The sequence below is a fragment of the Herpailurus yagouaroundi genome, unplaced genomic scaffold (genome assembly GCF_014898765.1).
Source record: "Herpailurus yagouaroundi ecotype Mexico unplaced genomic scaffold, PumYag 142, whole genome shotgun sequence".
Taxonomy (NCBI): domain Eukaryota; kingdom Metazoa; phylum Chordata; class Mammalia; order Carnivora; family Felidae; genus Herpailurus; species Herpailurus yagouaroundi.
In genome coordinates this window covers 5,182,239-5,195,607 of record NW_024412397.1, presented here as the reverse complement: position 1 = coordinate 5,195,607, position 13,369 = coordinate 5,182,239, and the positions used below count along the sequence as shown (strand labels likewise).

Sequence of the window (13,369 nt, the reverse complement as noted above, 5' to 3'; positions counted from 1 at the left end):
TTGGGAAATATCCCTGGTGTTCTCCTTACTTGTTCCAAGTTGAATTCTTCCTTTTCTGATCTTTGGTTGTGTCTTTTGGCTTGACGCCCACCAAGAGGGGAACCCAGATTCGGATCACGCTTTCATGTACATTTATTTTCTTTCATCCTTTCCATAACCAGAACCCATGGAGAAGTCAGGCATCATCATGATCAGCATTCGGTTTTACAGTTGAGAGTATTGAGATGCAATTAGGTTTTCAAAATTGCCTATGAAGGCTCATCAAGAAATGGGGCCAAATCATGCCTTTCATCACACTGCCCAAATTTGATAGTGCCGTATACAGTTACAGTTCATGGGTGCAGTGTGTAGGAAAGAGACCCTTGCTTAGCCATATTTGGAAGTGTCTGAATGCACTGAACACAGTAGCAGAGAGGATCATCGATCCTGATCATTTGTGATGCTCAGCCATACGACGGGCAGGGCTGCCTGGCACACGGTAAGCTGGCCTGATGCCCCCTGGGGCGCCGCCTCACCCTCTTGCACCACGATCCCTCTGAGGTGGTATACAAGTTGTCTCCACTCAGAACAGAGGATTTCAACACATGTTTGTTGAATAAATCTAGCATTTGGAGGATAGGGGTAATTTCAAGTATTTTTCTCTATGATTTTGTTATACTTGAGGAGAAAGAGAAATCACTTAAAGGAGAACTGATGTATGAGGCTCATTTGTGCCTTTGAGACTAATTTTTTCATCAACGAAGTAGGGATGATAACACCTGCCAGCAGGAGGGTGAAGGAGGAGCCACACATCATCTCTATTGTTTTCCTCTGTCTTTTGTCTTATTTTCAGAGTCCTTAGGTGGGTTTTTCCTTAGGAAAAAAAAAAAAAACAAACAACAAGGAAGAAGTCTAAAAATTGCCAAGGCAGAATCCATTCCTTTAAGCCTTATGATTACAGAGTGTAATTTTGATTCACGTTATTGGGAGCAAACAGCACAAACTGAAAAGGTTTTCTTTAATCACTCAATTCTTCACAATGTTCCCTCAAAGGAAAAAATAAAACAGCCAATAATGATGTTCAAATGTAGCAACTGCACAGAAGTAAAATACAAAAGTTCTTTTGCTGCTTGTTCATTTAAGTATTCAGCTTTTCTTCTGAAAAACAACCTTTCTTTCAAAGCTTCACTTTGACAAGCATCCTCAAGATTGATGGAAAGAAGTAATCAGCTAGAACCCTGTTTTCAAATCTCTTCACACCTTTATTTTAAGGCTGTGGCTCGAACATGGAAATAGAAGACAGAGCATTTAAACGCATTCAAAGGTTTAAGGATGCAGAAATTTTATTAGAGACATATGGAAAAGAGAAGTGGGTGATTTTTTTAACAGAACAGAAAACACCAAGAGAAAATTTGTCAAAGGTCCCCGAGTCAGAGTGGTCAGATGTACATGGTTAACATGAAAATATATGAGACTACAGCCTTAAAGTGAGCGCCAAGTCTTCTTAGAGAAGTTAAGCAAAAGTACTTGTGTTCAGTTTTATTTAGTGCAAATCACCTGTAGGAATTACATATATTTAAGGTATACAACTTGATGTTTTGAAATACCTACACGGTGAAATGATCACTACGCTCGCGAGCTAATGAACAAACCCATTGCCTCGCAGTCCCCATTCTCCTTCCTTTTCGCTTCTGTGTTGTGTGTGTGTGTGTGTGTGTGTGTGTGGTGAAAACACTTATTACCCTCAGCAGATTTCAAGTGTTCTCAACTATCGTCATCATGCAATATAGTCTATCTCCAGAACTTACTTATCCTGCAAAACTGAAACCTTGTGCCCTTTGACTGACGGCTCCACATCGTCCCCGTCCCCACCCCCACCCCCACCCCCAGTGTCTGGCATTCCACCATTCCACCCTCTGCTTCTGTGCGTTTGACATTTTCCAATTCCGCATATAAGTGACCTTATGCGGTATCTGTCTTTCCACGCCTGGCTTATGTCAATCAGCACAATGTCCTTCAGGCTCATCCATGTTGTCACACATGGCAGGATTTCCTTTTTAAAGGCTGAATAATATTCCCTTGTGCTATCCATTCATCCATCCATCCAGAGTTGTCTTTGTTCACCTTTGTTGACCTCCATCCCTGCCTGTGCTATATAGACATTCAACTTCTAAAAGGAAAAAAAAAAAGTCTATTCACAATATAAAACCTGGGTCCCAATTTTACTTTTACCAATTACTGTGTCAACTTGGCCATAAGTGACTCCACCATTAAAATCAGGTCGGGACCTTCCTAAGAAGTTATAGGAAAATTGCAAATAAAGTTCTTAGCACAGGACCCTGCACGTAGTAAGTGCTGAACGGGGTGGAAACTAGGGTGAGGCAAGTGAATATTCTTTATCTTGGTTGCTGAAATTTGGGCACCCCCTCAAGCTTTGCACCTGAGGCAACTACCTCCTGCCTTCCCTCTAACGCCAGCCATGGTGCTTAGAAATGTTAGATTAATGGGGTGCCTGGGTGGCTCAGGCGGTTAAGCGTCTGACTTCGGCTCAGATCATGATGTCACAGCTCGTGAGTTCGAGCCCCGCTTCGGGCTCTGTGTTGATAGCTCGGAGCCTGGACCCTGCTTCGGTTTCTGTGTCTCCCTCTCTCTCTGCCCCTCCCCTGCTTGTGCTCTCTCTCTCTCTCTCTCTCTCTCTCAAAAATAAATAAAAATTAAAAAATTTTTTTAAAAAGGATATGTTAGATTACTATTATTACCTTGAGCCTTTCTGTGTCCTCGCATCTAAGACAGGCCTTACAGCAGGTGCTCAAGACATGCCTGGTAGTTTGAGAAGGACAATGAGGATAGTAGCACCCAGCATTTATACTTTAAAAGATTAATACAAATATATGATATTTACTTTTTTTTTTTAACATTTGTTGATTTTTGGGAGAGTGCCAGCAGTGGGGGCAGGGGGACACAGCGAGGGGGCAGAGGATCCGAAGTGGACTCTGCATGGACAGGCTGACAGCAGAGAGCCCAATGCGGGCTCAGACTCACAAACCATGAGATCGTGACCTGAGCCAAAGTCAGATGCTCAAATGACTGAGCCACCCAAGTGCCCCAGGTATATGATATTTAAAGACTGGTTTAACTATGCCCAATTCTGTCTGATAAGTGATCTCAAGAGAATAACATTTTATGTCATTCATACATTCACGTCTATATTTTATAGGCTTTAAGATAAAGGTGTGTTTTTAAATTTCAAATTATATAACAACTAAATAATATTCAGATTTGGAATTCCTATGGTTTTGTAATATATGAAACAGTAGATTATTCTCAGAAGATTATGTAAACTCTATTTTATTTGTGAATATAGGTTCAGAATGGCAGATGGTAAAAAGAAAACATTCTATAAAAAATATTTTATAAATACTATAATTTGTGTGTTAATGTTAAAGCTCACATTTCTTGTCATTATTTCTCAAATGCATTATGAACATCAGAATAGTAGCAAAAAGAGTAAGTTTTTGATATTTGTAAATTTTAGGAATGTAAATTTTTCCAAAAGATTACATTATGTATTTTTTTTAGCATTTCACGTTTTGCAAAGAAAGTAATTTGGACATAGAAGGAGCACAGAAAACAATCAGCCTACCAGTTACTGCGAGTAACTGTGAGTTACTGCAGACATAAACTATTTAAGAGAAAAAGTGTGTTTTTTGTGCCTATTTTGGTCCCTTTGCCATATGAACTGACTTTCTTAAACAAAGACTCTTGATGCCTATTTAAATTTTAAATAAAATGAAGTTTCCTTTTGCTATTCATTTCACTTCTCCTGTGCCAGTAAACACCCCAAGTAATAATCAAAACTATCTCCTAATTGGAAGGATCTAATTTGTAATAAAATTTGTGGGAAAGTCTGTGCAAAGACAGTACAAAAAAAAAAAAACCTAATAAACCTTCGTAGAGAGATAATAAATCTAAAGATTTAAACAAACTTCATACAAAATGGGCCACAAAAATGCCATTAAACTTGCACTCTGACTGGTAAATTGGCATATGTCTAGTGAAAATGAGGACAGCAATTCTCATTACAAGTACAAATAAGAGAAATATGGGCCAGCATTTCCTGTTGTAACACTGGATGGTTTTTATTGTTCATTATTTATTCACAGTAAGCAAGGGATGGAGAGTAAACTTACCTCACCTTAGACCTCAGATCACTTAAAGTGTCAGGAAAGTGTTACGGTTCTCATTACAGGGAATAAAGAATTACAGATTATTTCCACTCCTAACACAGAGAAAGCTGAAGATCAGTAGTGAAGTGTATAAGGATAAAATTAAAAGTAGTTAAAACCCCATAATTTCTTTTGATGATGTTTAAGGTCAAGCCATTTAAATTAAAAAAAAAAAAAAACAACACCCCCACCTCTTGATTATTTCCAATCTATTTCACAGAAATCATTTTCCCTCCATGTCCCCTCTGAGTGTTTTAGGTGGGCTCCTGGTGCTGGACCTTACTTAGAAGAAATGACCCTAGGCCAAAAACAGAGGAATTTCTCAAAATAAATACACCCATATTTTTTGCCAGGGCACCAATCGTTCTGGCTCTTTCTCAGTCTGGTCATGTTTATAGAACTTTATAGAACATTTGATTTCAGACATGAGAAAATTTTAACAATCCATTTCTTAAATATCACAATTTTTTGATAGACCGTTATATTTAACCGAACTTTCTAAAGATTTTACATTGAAAAACTTACAGACAATCAAATCACTTCCTTAATTGTTAAAACTATATTTAGGCAAGGCTGATGCCTCATCCGAAATGTATTCCAATTTTGCCATCATTAACCATGAAGAGCAATGCACTATGGAGGATAGTACATGTACTCCTCACCTGTAGCATTTGCAACCCAGGACCAGAGATGACATAATAGAAAACACTAAGATCCATCAAAGGTACAGAGATTTTCCCATACACCCTCCGCTCCCACGTGATCAACAGCCCCCACTGGAGGGGTACACTTCTCGCAGCTGGTGAACTTGCGCTGATACATCACAATCACCCAAACCTTATGGTCTATAGTCTACCGTAGGGTTCACTCTTGATGGTGTACATTCTACAGGTCTGGACAAACGTACAATGACGTGTGCCCATCATGATGGTGTCAAGACAGAGCAGTTTCACATCACTAGAAATCCCCCCATGCTCCACCTATTCATCCTAGCAACCTTCATTTTTTTATTGTCTCCATAGTTTGGCTTTTCCCATAATGTCCCACAGTTGGACCATACCGTACACAGCCGTCTCAGGTTGGCTTCCTTCACTAAGTGACATGCACTTAAGTTTCCTCCATGACTTTTCCTGGGTTGATAGTTCATTTCTTTTTAGTGCTAAATAATATTCCAATAACTGTAGGTACAGTTTATTTGTCCAGTCACCTACTGAAGGATATCTCAGCTGCTTCCAAGTTTTGGCAATTATAAATAAAGCTGCTGTAAACATCCATATGCAGGCTTTTATCTGGACATAACTCTCTTTAACTCCTTTGGAGAAATACCAAGGGGTGCCATTGCTGGATGGTATGGCAAGAGTAGGCTTAGTTTTATAATAATCATCAAACTGTCTTCCATTTTACATTCCCATTGGCAATAAATGAGAGTTCCTGCTTCTCCACAACCTCAGCAAAATGTAGTGTTGCCACTGCTCTGGATTTGGCGCATTCTGATTGGTGTGTTGTGATAGCTCATTGTTGTTGTAATTTTCATTTCCCTGACAATTGTTGTGAAGCATCTTTTCATATGTTTATTCGCCATTTGTGTATCTTCTTTGGTGAGGTATTTGCTAAGGTCTCTGGTGGGTTTTTTAATCAGATTGTTTGTTTTCTCATTGTTGAGTTTTAAGAGTCCTTTCTATACTTTGGGTAACAGCCCTTCATCAGACATGCTCACTCTAATAAATTGCCTTCATTGCTGATCCAGTAGTTCTGTGGATGAAACTTGGCAGGCCAATGTGTTGGCTTCCAACAAGGATAAAACCTCACACCTCAGGGTTCTTGACAACAGTTATGTAAAATTTGCAGTACCTCTAACCAACCAAATCTTTAGATACAAATACAGATAGATATAGATATAGATATAGATATAGATATAGATATAGATAACATTACACATAGATAAATATAGAGATATATGTATAGATATAGATTATATATAAAGAGATAGAGATAGAGATAAAGATAGAGAGTTTATACTCATCAACATAAACACTACTATGCACCAAAAGACATACACAAAAATGTTGATGGCAGCTATATTGTAAATATTCCAAACTGTAAACAATCAAAATATCCACCAACATAGAATAAATAAGCTGTGGTATATTCATACAATGAAATACCACACAACAAGGAAAATAAATAAACTACTGATACCTATAAGAATATGGATGTATCTAGGGGCAGCTGGGTGGCTCGGTCAGTTAAGCATCAAACATCAGCTCAGGTCATGATCTCACGGTTCATGAGTTCAAACCCTGCATCGAGCCCCACGTCGGGCTCCACACTGGCAGTGCGGAGCCTGCTTGGGATTCTCTCCCTCTCCCCCTTTCTCTGCACCTCCCCTGCTCGCTCGCTGTCTCTCTCTCTCTCAAAATAAATAAACTTTTAAAAAAAATAATAAGGATGTATCTCACAAACATAAGATGAGGAAAAGAAATCTTACACAGAAGAGAACATATTCTATGATTCCAATGACATAAAATTCAAAATAAGGGGAAATTAATGTGACAATAACAATCTGAATAGTGATTGCTATCGGTGGGGTGCAATGACTGGGACAGAGTAAAAGAACCTTCTAGAGAAGTGGAAAATATCTGTATTTTACCTGAGTGGAGGGTGCATGAGTAAAATGTAAAATGTCATATAACTGTAGAGTTTAGATTTGTGTACTTAATGTTCATTAGAACTCAAAGTTTAAAAAATCTAAAATGGACAATGAAAGGAGGAAAATGTCAAGAATCTCCTTGATTCCCTTTCTTGTCTGTCAACAGTTTACAAGTCTGATGACCTCCCGTTGACGAGCTGTGAGGAAAGACATGGTGTCACGTATTCTGCCAACAGACAGAGGAACCCAGTGGCTACGAAGGCTGATTGGCGACGTCTATCACAATTACAGATGCACGTGCGGGCACCCTTTCACCCAGACATCCCACTTCAGGGATGCGAAAGGATGTGTGTATAATGTCATTCACTGCTGCTCAGTCGGCAATAACTAGAAAAGGCCTGGGACGTCCCAATGTCCATCCATAGGTCACTGGTGAAGCACACTCTGAGAGCTCCACACAACAGAACCCTACTCAGATGGAAGAGAGATAAAACCCTCCCTGCTCACTCACACAGAAGGGGCTCTAGGAAAAATGGCGAACTGAGATAAGCGAGGTTTAAGCCTGATATGGAAACATGTCATTCGTATTTAAGAAAGGGAAAATAAGAATCTCTTTTCCTATTTATTTGCATGGAGAAACCCAGAACAATGCAGGATGAGGAGGAGAGGGTGCGTGGGGTAAAGCTAGGAACAAAATCACTCAGTATGTATTTTGTAACATTATTCTGGTCTTCGAACCAAAAGAATGTGTTACCTATTCAGAAAACTAAGTTAAATTATTTAAATGGTGCTGGCTCACATGGCTACATGTGTTAAAAATCAAAAGAAATTATGGGGCACCTGGGTGGCTCAGCTGGTTAAGCGTCTGACTTTGGCTCAGGTCATGATCTCATGGTTCGTGAGTTCAAGCCCAGCGTCAGGCTCTGTGCTAACAGCTCAGAGCCTGGACCCTGCTTTGGATTCTGTGTCTCCCTCTCTCTCTGCCCCTTCCCTGCTCTCTCTCTCTCTCTCTCTCTCTCAAAAATAAACATTTTTTAAAAACATTTAAAAAAAATAATAAAAACAAAAATAAATTAGATCCCTATCACATACCATACTGAAAAGATAAGAAAAGAAAGCAAACGTCAGAGTTTAGAAGAAAACATAGGAGAACATTTTTATAATATAAGAGCTAGGAAGGATTTCTTTAAAATATATAGAGACAAGTCAAACATGAAGGACAATACTGCATTAAATTTGAGACACATACAGAAAAAAAGGCACTATAAATAAATTGAAAAGAAACCCACAGATTGTGAGATGATATTTGCAATGCGAATAAACCACCAAGTATTTTTATAGAGCATTCATAAACAGCCCCTTCAAACCAATAAGGGACAAACAACCCAAGAGCAAAACAGGCACAAATATGAACAAGGAACCTAGAAGGGAAGAAACTTGAATGACCAATAAGCATACGGGGAGGAGAAAGACACAAGTGTAATAATGGGGGAAATGCAAGATGAAAATGAGATACATAAGACACCTGTCAGATATGTAAAATTTTTAAATATGATAACTAGAAATGTTGATTAGGATGTGGGAAATGGAATTATACTTTATAAAATGATACCAACAGTTTTGGCCACTTGATAGATCCAGCAACGTTGCAGTTGCCCTTAACCTCTGGTCCAATGGTTCTACTTCTATGGGTCTTATCTAGAGGAACTCTCACCCATGCGCATGAGAGACCCCTCCCTCCAAAATAAACACAACTTAACTATAACTCAGTAGGGGGATGGATAAATAAACCATTTATTCATTCAGTGGAACACTATACAACAGTTATGTTGTATAACTAAACCTACAAGGGTCAACATGGATTAATCCTAAAGACATTTTGGGATCAGAAAAGAAAAGTCAAGTTGCAAAGCAATATGTACAATATGATGTCATTTGTGTGAAAATTTTGCACTCAGGTTTACACGAAATCTACATGGGTACATAAATATGTGATAAATATAGCAATGTGGAAGTAGGCTTAAAACCAATCAACTTAAAAATAGTAGCCACTTTTGGAGGAAAGCAAGCTAATGAGATCTGGTCACCCATTCAATAAGTGCGTATTAAGGATGTACTCTGTGCCAGACACATAGGTATGAGGGATGCTGTGAAGAACAAGACAAATTTACGAAGTTTATATTCCGAGTCCAGGGATGTGAGAGAGACAAACCAATGAATATGTAATGATCTCAGTTGTTTATAAACACAATGGGAAAAATGGAGCAGAAGGAGAGAATGCAGTGGACTGATGCAGGGAATCTGTGTGGGAATATCTCCCAGAGGACATGCCCTTGAGTGGGGATCTGAGGGAAGGAAGGGAAGGAGCCAGTGAAGATCTGGGGAACAAGCTCTCCGGAAAGAAGAGCCCAGAGCAGGAATGAGCTTGACGTGCTCAAGGAGCAGCAGACAGGCCAGAGCTGGAGGGAGGCAAGAGGCCAGACAGACCAATAGCCCAGATGGTGTTGGCCCCTGGTAGCCACCATGACAAATGTGGATCATTTCTGAACACGATATGAGGAGTGTCTCAGTCCGTTCAGGCTACTATAATAGAATACCACAGACTCGGCGTCTTATAAACAACAGACATTTGTTTCTCACAGTTCTGGAGGCCGGAAGTCCAAGATCAAGGTGCAAGCAGATTCAGGGTCTGGTGAGAACCCACTTTCCAGATGGCCATCTTCTCGATGTGTCCTCACGTGGGGGAAGGAGCTAGGGAGCTCCGTGGGTTCTCTCATTAGGGCCCTAATCCCATTAGTGAAGGCTCTGCCCTCGTGCCTTCGAGCCTGGGCTCGAAGCCTGGCCTCGAGCCTGGCCTCGTGCCTGGGCTCTGCCCAGGCCTTTCCCAAAGGCCCTGCCTCCTACTACCTCGCTCTGGGGATTAGGTTTTAACAGGAATTTTAGGGACACAAATGTTTCAGTCCACAGCTGGCAGTGACTGGATATAACTTGCTCTTTAGGAATCACTGGGTTGTGGTGTGACAGACTGACTGTAGAAGATGGGGGGAAACAGGGGGACCATCTGGGAGATGATCACCAAAGCCTGGGAGGGAGATGATGATACAGGGAGACTGTGTATTTGGGAGAAATCGTGGATCAATTGATGCACTGCAGGGGTGCGGCATGAAGGAAAGACGGGAGTCAGGGAAAGATCCTTCATGCTAAGCAGGTGGGGGAATGTGAACACCTTTTACTGACAGGGAGGAGTCTGAGGCATGAACATATTTGGTGGGAAATCAGAAGTTTTGTTTTGTGAAGTTGATCTGGGGTGGATGGTATACTCTCAACCTAACCTGAAACATCTCATTTCTTAATTTAAAAGTTGTAGGGCAAATACTGCAGAATATTCACATGTGTTAAAAATCTCAGCACTGGGTACATGGGCATCAATAACCCAGAGTATGTTCAAAATGTTTCATTTGTAACAAAAGGAATAGTCGGGCTCACAGTGGAGCAGTGCTTTCTGGGTAGGGCCAGCTGATTTATCTGCACTACAGAAAGGTGCATGAACCATAATGCCGTTTCCATCCAAAAACTAAGAAGAGAAGAAAGTGGGAAGAGCAGAGAGGAGAGGAAGTAGAGAATGTGGCTGCTTTATCTGGTTCAGTTAGAAGTTACAAGGAAAGCGCGTGAAAGCTGGCAGGCAAGGCTTCATCACAGAGTCTCCCTGAGCCCAGGGTCTGAAATCACACCATCCAGCCCCACGCTCATGATCCCTGAAGACCCGTCTGTAAAACCACATTTCATACTCACAGAAGGCTGCGTAACACACGTGGTGTTTCATGTGCCTCACATGCCTGGGTTTCCAGCTCAGTCCTTGGGCAAGATGTCTGACCCTCTGCATGGCTCTGTCTTCTCATCTGGAGACAGACCCGAGGGGCTACCATGAGCATGTGTGTGGCCAAAGTCCCTCACAGAGGAAGCAGTCAGAGAATGTTGGCTGTAGGAACTGTTACCATGGGTGCTGCTGCACTCACTGTGTCCCTCCTGAATCCAACGTCAGATCAACAAAATAGGACAACTATGAGACGATCGGACCTAAGCATGCCACAGAGGACCCTTGAGAAAACAGGTCATGTGGGATTATATCATGACATTTTTTACACAGACAGGGTCCTGAACTTGATTCTTGCTCTGTCTCTGTCTACTCTGTGACCTTGAACAATCACTAAAATATTCCCAGTACCAGCTGCTCAATCCAAACATGAAGATAGGATCTGCCGTATCTCTTCTCGGGGCTTTGGGGACCAGGAGGTAAGGGATATTAAAGCATTTAAAGAGCAAGCCAGAAAGTATGACTGCCTACCCGGTCAGAGTGTGCGTTTTTGCAAAGGAACGTGGACAGGTGTGCCCAGAAGTGCCCCGAGCACATTGACAGCCAGGTCCAATTCTTGCCTTTCCCACACAAAGCCCAACATGGCTTCGAAATGCCCTGAACTTCTCCTCTCTCCACAGGCAGCATTTTATTCTCTCTCTGCGATAGAAACAGGCAATTCCCCATATCAGTGCCAATGTGAGAAGGAACCTGCAGTCATCTGCATGATATGCCGTGAGCCAAAACTTCATAAATATGAGATTTGGGGTAAATTATTAAATATTTCCAAAGTCTGTTTTTTTAATCCATAAAGGGGGAAAAGTGAAGCTTCATGTATAGAACAGTTGGAAGCAGTAAATGTAATCATTTGGGTGGAATGTCTCATGTTGTGTTTAACACGTAGCAAGTTCACAAAAAATGTGTCCTCCTGTCTCCTGAAAGTCCACGATGCTATAGTCTCTCAACATATCCTGTAACGAGGGATTACTCTTTTCTTTAGGTCAGGGAACACACCTCTGAGAATGCCTTCTTAAAACCAAAATGAAATACCAACACAGACCTACCGGAATTGCTGAAACTGAAGAGAATGGTAACGTCAAGTACTGACAAGGACACAAAGCAATTGTAACGTTGGTAAGGGTAAATGGAGTGGAACTGTGGAGAGATGATGCTCGAGAGATGTAGAAGCCAATCAGCCTCGCCGTCTTAGCTTTCAACCTGTTCATCACATTACTATCTAGCACTTTCAGTGGCCGGGAGCCAAACCTGAAGGGAATGAGGTTTGATGCTTTTGCAGGAGGGGAAACACGTTCCTTTAGATTGAGCAAGAAAGGTTCAGATGAGTGAAGGGTAGAAAACCTTCAAGGTATTCTGGGTACCAAAGACAAGATCCAGCAGGTGGGAGAAATATGAAGACAGGCACAGGCATCAAAAGGGAGGGGATGAAAGTCAAGCAGGAAGGTATCCCACACGAACCTGACAGCCCAAGATGATCTATGAAGCATCCCTCAATCATGAGGATAAGAAAATCACGAAGTACACATTCTTATGTTAAAAGCATTTTTTGTGCACAACATAGAAAATAAATGGCAACCTGAGGAGTTTAACTTCCATATGCACAGTGCCTTACAGCTTAAAAAGTGAACGTGTTGTGTACATGAATTTCTGAATGCTCTGAATAGTGGTTATTATTTCAGTTTTATAGATGAGGAAACTGGAGCCTCCATGGCCTCGGTTACCCAGGATCAGGGAGCTAGTGAGTGGCAGAAATAAACTTAAGAAGCCCTCCCATTCTAAGCCAGAGTTTCTTTCTTCTGTGCCAGCGGTTCTCAACCAGAGGATGACATTGCATAGCAGGGGCCACTGGCAATGTCTGAAGACATCTGTGATTGTCAACTCGGAGGGGGTAGTGAGTGATGCTATCGTCATCTGGTGCGTAGAGACCAGGGATGCTGTTAAACACTGACGGTGTATAACAACAGCCTCTATAACAAAGAATTACCCATCCCAAATATCAATAAAGCCAGGTTTGAGAAACCTGGCTTTATACCACATCTAGCTTCCCAAGTATATATTGCAAAACTAGTATTTTAAACAGCTTTTTCTCCAATTTAAAGATGAAATAACAGAAGCATAACAAAAATATATGAATTTTGCCTCTTCTTTCCTTTATTATTGGTTTTACCACCACTCAGGACAAATGCTAATCTCTGTTTTCTTTTACTTTCAAGTCACAGCTAGTAGCTGCAGTGTGGTTGGACACACTACCATGAACTGTGAGTCTGTCCATTGATCAAGATAACATTAGGTCATTCTGTGGAAACAAAACAAATAAACCAAAACTAAAGAGGAAAACAAAGATGAATTTCTCATTAACATTACATGTCCAAAAAGTGTGGGTGGGGTCACTGCTCCACAAATACTCAGGGACACAGGACACCAGTGGCTTCACCATCTGGGAACTACGCCACCTCTAGCACATGGACCCCTCAACTGCATGACAGGAGAGAGCTTGAAGGCTGCATGCCAGTAATTAAAGACTTCACTGCCCACCATCTAGAACGAAGCACATACCAAGAGAGTATGGGGAGGCTGGAAGTAAATATAGGAGGTGCTCTGAATAAAAGGTGCCCCTCTCTTCCATGGAGGATACCCTGCACT

General features: G+C 41.1%; 1 long non-coding RNA gene across 1 annotated transcript; it reads right to left on the bottom strand.

Moving 5' to 3' along the window:
* Positions 1-8,625: 8,625 nt before the first annotated feature.
* LOC121032803 (uncharacterized) lies at positions 8,626-12,870 on the bottom strand. The gene is made up of 2 exons (XR_005791487.1): positions 11,201-12,870; positions 8,626-10,754 (listed from the first exon to the last, which is right to left on the bottom strand). It is a non-coding gene; the product is annotated as an uncharacterized LOC121032803 (long non-coding RNA).
* Between the last annotated feature and the right edge of the window lie 499 nt (positions 12,871-13,369).